Genomic DNA, 8,988 nt, shown 5'->3' with positions numbered 1-8,988 from the left:
TTCCTCGCCCCCAGGTTTCCCCGCCCCCAGGTTTCCCCGCCCGTACACAGCTCTGCCGCCCCCAGGTTTCCCCGCCCCCGCACAGCTCTGCCCGCCCCCAGGTTTCCCCGTGCACAGCTCTGCCCGCCCCCAGGTTTCCCCGCCCCCGCACAGCTCTGCCCGCCCCCAGGTTTCCCCGCCCGCGCACAGCTCTGCCCACCCCAGGCTTCCCCGCCCCCGCACAGCTCTGCCCGCCCCCAGGTTTCCCCGCCCCCGCACAGCTCTGCCCGCCCCCAGGTTTCCCCGCCCCCGCACAACTCTGCCCGCCCCCAGGTTTCCCCGCCCGCGCACAGCTCTGCCCGCCCCCAGGTTTCTCCGCCCGCGCACAGCTCTGCCGCCCCCAGGTTTCCCCGCCCCCAGGTTTCCCCGCCCCCAGGTTTCCCCGCCCGTACACAGCTCTGCCGCCCCCAGGTTTCCCCGCCCCACAGCTCTGCCCGCCCCCAGGTTTCCCCGTGCACAGCTCTGCCCGCCCCCAGGTTTCCCCGCCCGCGCACAGCTCTGCCCGCCCCCAGGTTTCCCCGCCCCCGCACAGCTCTGCCCACCCCCAGGTTTCCCCGCCCGTGCACAGCTCTGCCGCCCCCCAGGTTTCCCCACCCCACAGCTCTGCCCGCCCCCAGGTTTCCCCGCGCACAGCTCTGCCCGCCCCCAGGTTTCCCCACCCCCGCACAGCTCTGCCCGCCCCCAGGTTTCCCCGCCCCCGCACAGCTATGCCCGCCCCCAGGTTTCCCCGCGCACAGCTCTGCCCGCCCCCAGGTTTCCCCGCCCACGCACAGCTCTGCCCGCCCCCAGGTTTCCCGCCCCACAGCTCTGCCCGCCCCCAGGTTTCCCCGCCCCCGCACAGCTCTGCCCGCCCCCAGGCTTCCCAGCCCCCGCACAGCTCTGCCCGCCCCCAGGTTTCCCAGCCCCCGCACAGCTCTGCCCGCCCCCAGGTTTCCCCACCCCCGCACAGCTCTGCCCGCCCCCAGGTTTCCCCGCCCCCGCACAGCTCTGCCCGCCCCCAGGTTTCCCGCCCCCGCACAGCTCTGCCCGCCCCCAGGTTTCCCCGCCCCCGCACAGCTCTGCCCGCCCCCAGGTTTCCCCGCCCCCGCACAGCTCTGCCCGCCCCCAGGTTTCCCCGCCCCCGCACAGCTCTGCCCGCCCCCAGGTTTCCCCACCCCCGCACAGCTCTGCCCGCCCCCAGGTTTTCCCGCCCGCGCACAGCTCTGCCCGCCCCCAGGTTTTCCCGCCCGCGCACAGCTCTGCCCGCCCCCAGGTTTCCCGCCCGCGCACAGCTCTGCCCGCCCCCAGGTTTCCCCGCCCCTGCACAGCTCTGCCCGCCCCCAGGTTTCCCAGCCCGTGCACAGCTCTGCCCGCCCCCAGGTTTCCCCGCCCGTGCACAGCTCTGCCCACCCCCAGGTTTCCCCGCCCCCGCACAGCTCTGCCCGCCCCCAGGTTTCCCCACCCCCGCACAGCTCTGCCCGCCCCCAGGTTTTCCCGCCCCCGCACAGCTCTGCCCGCCCCCAGGTTTCCCGCCCGCGCACAGCTCTGCCCGCCCCCAGGTTTCCCGCCCGCGCACAGCTCTGCCCGCCCCCAGGTTTCCCGCCCGTGCACAGCTCTGCCCGCCCCCAGGTTTCCCCGCCCCCGCACAGCTCTGCCCGCCCCCAGGTTTCCCTGCCCCACAGCTCTGCCCGCCCCCAGGTTTCCCCGCCCCACAGCTCTGCCCGCCCCCAGGTTTCCCCGCCCGCGCACAGCTCTGCCCGCCCCCAGGTTTCCCCACCCCCGCACAGCTCTGCCCGCCCCCAGGCTTCCCCGCCCCACAGCTCTGCCGCCCCCAGGTTTCCCGCCCCACAGCTCTGCCCGCCCCCAGGTTTCCCCGCCCCACAGCTCTGCCGCCCCCAGGTTTCCCCGCCCCACAGCTCTGCCCGCCCCCAGGTTTCCCGCCCCACAGCTCTGCCCGCCCCCAGGTTTCCCACCCCACAGCTCTGCCCGCCCCCAGGCTTCCCCACCCCACAGCTCTGCCGCCCCCAGGTTTCCCGCCCCACAGCTCTGCCCGCCCCCCAGGTTTCCCCACCCCACAGCTCTGCCGCCCCCAGGTTTCCCGCCCCACAGCTCTGCCCGCCCCCCAGGTTTCCCCGCCCCACAGCTCTGCCGCCCCCAGGTTTCCCGCCCGCGCACAGCTCTGCCGCCCCCAGGTTTCCCGCCCCACAGCTCTGCCCGCCCCCAGGTTTCCCGCCCCACAGCTCTGCCCGCCCCCAGGTTTCCCCGCCCCCGCACAGCTCTGCCCGCCCACAGGTTTCCCCGCCCACGCACAGCTCTGCCCACCCCCAGGTTTCCCCGCCCCACAGCTCTGCCCGCCCCCAGGTTTCCCAGCCCGTGCACAGCTCTGCCCGCCCCCAGGTTTCCCCACCCCAAAGCTCTGCCCGCCCCCAGGTTTCCCCACCCCACAGCTCTGCCCGCCCCCAGGTTTCCCCGCCAGTGCACAGCTCTGCCCCACCCCCAGGTTTCCCCGCCCCCGCACAGCTCTGCCCGCCCCCAGGTTTCCCCGCCCCCGCACAGCTCTGCCCGCCCCCAGGTTTCCCCGCCCGTGCACAGCTCTGCCCGCCCCAGGTTCCCCGCCCCACAGCTCTGCCCGCCCCCAGGTTTCCCCGCCCGCGCACAGCTCTGCCCGCCCCCAGGTTTCCCCGCCCCCGCACAGCTCTGCCCGCCCCCCGGTTTCCCCGCCCGTGCACAGCTCTGCCCGCCCCCAGGTTTCCCCGCCCGTGCACAGCTCTGCCCGCCCCCAGGTTTCCCTGCCCCCGCATAGCTCTGCCCCCCCAGGTTTCCCCGCCCCCGCACAGCTCTGCCCGCCCCCAGGTTTCCCTGCCCCCGCATAGCTCTGCCCCCCCAGGTTTCCCCGCCCCCGCACAACTCTGCCCGCCCCCAGGTTTCACCGCCCCCGCACAGCTTTTCCCACCCCAGGCTTCCCCGCCCCTGCACAGCTCTGCCCGCCCCCAGGTTTCCCCGCCCGCGCACAGCTCTGCCCACCCCAGGCTTCCCCGCTCCTGCACAGCTCTGCCCGCCCACAGGCTTCCCCGCCCCTGCACAGCTCTGCCCGCCCCCAGGTTTCCCCGCCCGTGCACAGCTCTGCCCACCCCAGGCTTCCCCGCCCCCGCACAGCTCTCCCCGCCCCCAGGTTTCCCCGCCCCACAGCTCTGCCGCCCCCAGGTTTCCCGCCCCACAGCTCTGCCCGCCCCCAGGTTTCCCGCCCCACAGCTCTGCCCGCCCCCAGGTTTCCCACCCCACAGCTCTGCCCGCCCCCAGGCTTCCCCACCCCACAGCTCTGCCGCCCCCAGGTTTCCCGCCCCACAGCTCTGCCCGCCCCCCAGGTTTCCCCACCCCACAGCTCTGCCGCCCCCAGGTTTCCCGCCCCACAGCTCTGCCCGCCCCCCAGGTTTCCCCGCCCCACAGCTCTGCCGCCCCCAGGTTTCCCGCCCGCGCACAGCTCTGCCGCCCCCAGGTTTCCCGCCCCACAGCTCTGCCCGCCCCCAGGTTTCCCGCCCCACAGCTCTGCCCGCCCCCAGGTTTCCCCGCCCCCGCACAGCTCTGCCCGCCCACAGGTTTCCCCGCCCACGCACAGCTCTGCCCACCCCCAGGTTTCCCCGCCCCACAGCTCTGCCCGCCCCCAGGTTTCCCAGCCCGTGCACAGCTCTGCCCGCCCCCAGGTTTCCCCACCCCAAAGCTCTGCCCGCCCCCAGGTTTCCCCACCCCACAGCTCTGCCCGCCCCCAGGTTTCCCCGCCAGTGCACAGCTCTGCCCCGCCCCCAGGTTTCCCCGCCCCCGCACAGCTCTGCCCGCCCCCAGGTTTCCCCGCCCCCGCACAGCTCTGCCCGCCCCCAGGTTTCCCCGCCCGTGCACAGCTCTGCCCGCCCCAGGTTCCCCGCCCCACAGCTCTGCCCGCCCCCAGGTTTCCCCGCCCGCGCACAGCTCTGCCCGCCCCCAGGTTTCCCCGCCCCCGCACAGCTCTGCCCGCCCCCCGGTTTCCCCGCCCGTGCACAGCTCTGCCCGCCCCCAGGTTTCCCCGCCCGTGCACAGCTCTGCCCGCCCCCAGGTTTCCCTGCCCCCGCATAGCTCTGCCCCCCCAGGTTTCCCCGCCCCCGCACAGCTCTGCCCGCCCCCAGGTTTCCCTGCCCCCGCATAGCTCTGCCCCCCCAGGTTTCCCCGCCCCCGCACAACTCTGCCCGCCCCCAGGTTTCACCGCCCCCGCACAGCTTTTCCCACCCCAGGCTTCCCCGCCCCTGCACAGCTCTGCCCGCCCCCAGGTTTCCCCGCCCGCGCACAGCTCTGCCCACCCCAGGCTTCCCCGCTCCTGCACAGCTCTGCCCGCCCACAGGCTTCCCCGCCCCTGCACAGCTCTGCCCGCCCCCAGGTTTCCCCGCCCGTGCACAGCTCTGCCCACCCCAGGCTTCCCCGCCCCCGCACAGCTCTCCCCGCCCCCAGGTTTCCCCGCCCCCGCACAGCTCTGCCCGCCCCCAGGTTTCCCCGCGCACAGCTCTGCCCGCCCCCAGGTTTCCCCGCCCCCGCACAGCTCTGCCCGCCCCCAGGTTTCCCCGCCCGTGCACAGCTCTGCCCACCCCAGGCTTCCCCGCCCCCGCACAGCTCTGCCCGCCCCCAGGTTTCCCCGCCCCCGCACAGCTCTGCCCGCCCCCAGGTTTCCCCGCCCCCGCACAGCTCTGCCCGCCCCCAGGTTTCTCCGCCCGCGCACAGCTCTGCCGCCCCCAGGTTTCCCCGCCCCCAGGTTTCCCCGCCCCCAGGTTTCCCCGCCCGTACACAGCTCTGCCGCCCCCAGGTTTCCCCGCCCCCGCACAGCTCTGCCCGCCCCCAGGTTTCCCCGCGCACAGCTCTGCCCGCCCCCAGGTTTCCCCGCCCGCGCACAGCTCTGCCCGCCCCCAGGTTTCCCCGCCCGCGCACAGCTCTGCCCGCCCCCAGGTTTCCCCGCCCGCGCACAGCTCTGCCCGCCCCCAGGTTTCCCCGCCCCCGCACAGCTCTGCCCACCCCCAGGTTTCCCCGCCCGTGCACAGCTCTGCCGCCCCCCAGGTTTCCCCACCCCACAGCTCTGCCCGCCCCCAGGTTTCCCCGCGCACAGCTCTGCCCGCCCCCAGGTTTCCCCGCCCCCGCACAGCTCTGCCCGCCCCCAGGCTTCCCGCCCCCGCACAGCTCTGCCCGCCCCCAGGTTTCCCCGCGCACAGCTCTGCCCGCCCCCAGGTTTCCCCGCCCATGCACAGCTCTGCCCGCCCCCAGGTTTCCCCGCACACAGCCTGCGCCCCCAGGTTTCCCCGCACGCAGCCTGCGCCCCCCCTAAATAATAATCTTGCGCCCCCCAGTTTGCGCACCGGTGACTTAACCCATAATAACCCGATGAAACACAAAGCACGACTCTTTTATAGATGTGGAAAACAAAAGCCTGGTTACATAGGTATGCATAAGAATAATGTGACAATATTCTTCTTCTATAGGAGCCACGTGACTTCCCTGAAATCCCCACTTCAGAGACCAGACCCTCGCCCTGTTGCCAGTTGAATACACACAGCCACACAGGGAGCTTCTATAAAGCTGGGCTGGCGGATTGATGAAGGTGGTTTAACACCACGCAGGACACAAAATAAGTATAGTGACTGACATGGAGGACATATGGGAGCAACATGTCATGGCTGTGGCAGATCACGAGGGGTTGTCGTGTCATGGGGGGTTGCATGTCATGGTGTGTCATGGCACAGGGGTGGCAGGTCATGGTGTCATGGCACAGGGGTGGCAAGTCATGGGTGTGTCATGGCAGAGGGGAGGCATGTCATGGGTGTGTCATGGTGTCATAGCACAGGGGTGGAAAGTCATGGGTGTGTCATGGCAGAGGGGTGGCATGTCACAATGTGTCATGGCAGAGGGGTGGCATGTCACGATGTGTCATGGCAGAGGGGTGGCATGTCACGGTGTGTCATGGCACAAAGGCGGCATGTCATGGGTGTATCATGGCACAGGGGTGGCATGTCATGGGTGTGTCATGGCACAGGGGAGGCAGGTCATGGGTGTCATGGAAAGGGTGGCAGGTCATGGGTGTGTCATGGCAGAGGGGTGGCATGTCATGGTGTGTCATAGCACAGAGGTGGCATGTCATGATGTGTCATGGCACAGGGGAGGCAGGTCATGGGTGTGTCATGGCAGAGGGGTGGCATGTCTTGGTGTGTCACGGCACAGGGCACAGGGGAGGCAGGTCATGGGTGTGTCATGGAAAGGGAGGCATGTCATGGGTGTGTCATGGTGTCATGGCACAGGGGTGGCAAGTCATGGGTGTGTCATGGCAGAGGGGTGGCATGTCATGGTGTGTCATGGCACAGAGGAGGCATGTCATGGGTGTGTCAGACGGAGCCCCTGATCCCCCCCCTCACTCTGAATAAAACACGGACCCCCTGATCCCCCCCCTCACCCTGAATAAAACACGGCCCCCTGGCCCCCCCTCACTCTGAATAAAACATGGCCCCCCTGGCCCCCCCTCACTCTGAATAAAACACGGACCCCCTGGCCCCCCCTCACTCTGAATAAAACACGGACCCCCTGATCCCCCCTCACTCTGAATAAAACACGCACCCCCTGATCTCCCCGCCCCCACTTACTCTGAATAAAACACGGACCCCCTGATCCCCCCCTCACTCTGAATAAAACACGGACCCCCTGATCCCCCCTCACTCTGAATAAAACACGGACCCCCCGATCCCCCCTCACTCTGAATAAAACACGGACCCCCCGATCCCCCCTCACTCTGAATAAAACACGGACCCCCTGATCCCCCCTCACTCTGAATAAAACACCGACCCCCTGGCCCCCCCTCACTCTGAATAAAACACGGACCCCTGATCCTCCCTCACTCTGAATAAAACACAGACCCCCTGATCTCCCCCTCACTCTGAATAAAACACGGCCCCCCTGGCCCCCCCTCACTCTGAATAAAACACGGCCCCCCTGGCCCCCCCTCACTCTGAATAAAACACGGCCCCCCTGATCCTCCCTCACTCTGAATAAAACACGGCCCCCCTGATCCCCCTCACTCTGAATAAAACACGGACCCCCTGATCTCCCCCCACTCTGAATAAAACGCGGACCCCCTGATCCCCCCTCATTCTGAATAAAACATGGACCCTCTGATCCTCCTGTGACGGTGAGGGGGCAACCAGGCTTTAATTGAAGGTTAAGCCCGTTATTGGTTGCCCCTGATCCGAACATAAGGGTTTAAGAGAGTTAGCTCTTGAGCCCAGTAATGCTGTATGTATAACATGTAGTTTGCAGTGATAAATAATTTTTGTGTTTTTACCTTTCCAGGGATGCCAGCGAGCAGGGAGTGCCAGCGAGCAAGGAGTGCCAGCGAGCAGGGATGCCAGCGAGCAGGGAGAGCCAGCGAGCAGGGAGTGCCAGCGAGCAGGGAGTGCCAGCGAGCAGGAATGCCAGCGAGCAGGGAGTGCCAGCGAGCAGGGAGTGCCAGCGAGCAGGGATGCCAGCGAGCAGGGATTGCTAGGGGCTGAGTTTCAAGGGGGATTTTGTGGAGGAATAGTTGTCAGAATGTGCCTAGGTAGTTGGGGTCCGGAGTTGTCGGTTCCCCTAAAAATGTACCCGGGAATCATGCCTGATCCTCGGATACATGCAGGCACATTGTCCCGGCAATATCTTCCCTTGAAAACGCGTGCACGACTCACCGCTAGGGTTCCCTGCTTCAGCACAGCCCAGAAAGGTAAATGGGTCAAAGGGATGAAAAGTGTCCCTGTAACTATAAGGGGTCCCTAGGTTAAGGGGGATACCCCAGTTAATGCCCAGGTAGCCCAGAACCTGTATTGGGTTCTTGGGTGCTCCAACCATATATACGGTTGTGAGGGGCTCTCAGAGTCCAGTCTATGTCCAGTAGATAGTGTACGGGGAATAAGGGCTGATAGAAATAAAAGTGCTTTCTATTCCCCCATACCCAGAGACTTAGACAAGTATTAAGGTATATTGTTATTAATACTGTGATAGTGCTGTAATGTATTGGTGTGCACTATAAATGAGCTGGAACCGATGCCCACACAGACTGTCAGGACTACCCATTGGTGCCAGGAAGTCTGCTGGACATCGGAGTTCAAAGTAGCCAGAAGATGCAGGCTTAGAGAGAGGTGTTCCCCCGGACCTTACAGTACCCCCCCTTGAGGAGCGGCCTCAGGACGACTCCAATATGGCTTTTGGGGAAATTTAGAGTGAAAGAGTCTCAGCAGTCTGGGGGCATGTATTTGATGGTAGGGTACCCAAGATCTTTCCTCTGGACCAAAGCCCTTCCAGTGAACTAGGTATTGTACCAAACCCCTCGTCCTCCTGGAATCCAGAATAGACTGAATTTCGAACTCCTCCTGCCCCTGAACTATGACTGTTTAGGGTCAATCAGTGTCCTATGGATCCGTGGACTCTGGGACACAGGTTTCAGCAGTGACACGTGGAACACGGAAGGTATCCTCATGGATGGAGGAAGTTCCAGACGATATGCCACAGGATTGATCCGTTCTATTACTGAGAATGGACCCAAAAACCTGGGAGCCAGTTTGTGGCTTGGAGTCTTCAGTCTAATGTTCTTGGAGGAGAGCCAGACCTTATCGCCTGGTTTGAAGACTAGTGCCTGACGACGGTGACAATCTGCCTGTACCTTTTGTCTATGGGTTGCGTTTCTCAAAGCCTCTTGGATCCTTTTCCAGGATTCCTGAAGATCCTTGATTCGACCATCGGTCGCTAGAACCCCGGAAGGAACTGAGGTGATGGGCAGCTGACCCGGGTGAAAACCATAATTAATGAAAAAAGGGGATTTCAACATGGAGCTGTTCTTTAAAGAGTTATGGGAGAACTCTGCCCACGGAAGTAAATCTACCCAATTGTCTTGGCTGTCTGCGATAAAGCATTGGAGGTATTGCTCCAGAGTCTGGTTCGTTC

The sequence above is a fragment of the Ascaphus truei genome, chromosome 18, assembly GCF_040206685.1.
Source record: "Ascaphus truei isolate aAscTru1 chromosome 18, aAscTru1.hap1, whole genome shotgun sequence".
NCBI classification, from domain to species: Eukaryota; Metazoa; Chordata; class Amphibia; order Anura; family Ascaphidae; genus Ascaphus; species Ascaphus truei.
Note: the sequence above shows the minus strand (reverse complement) of the source record.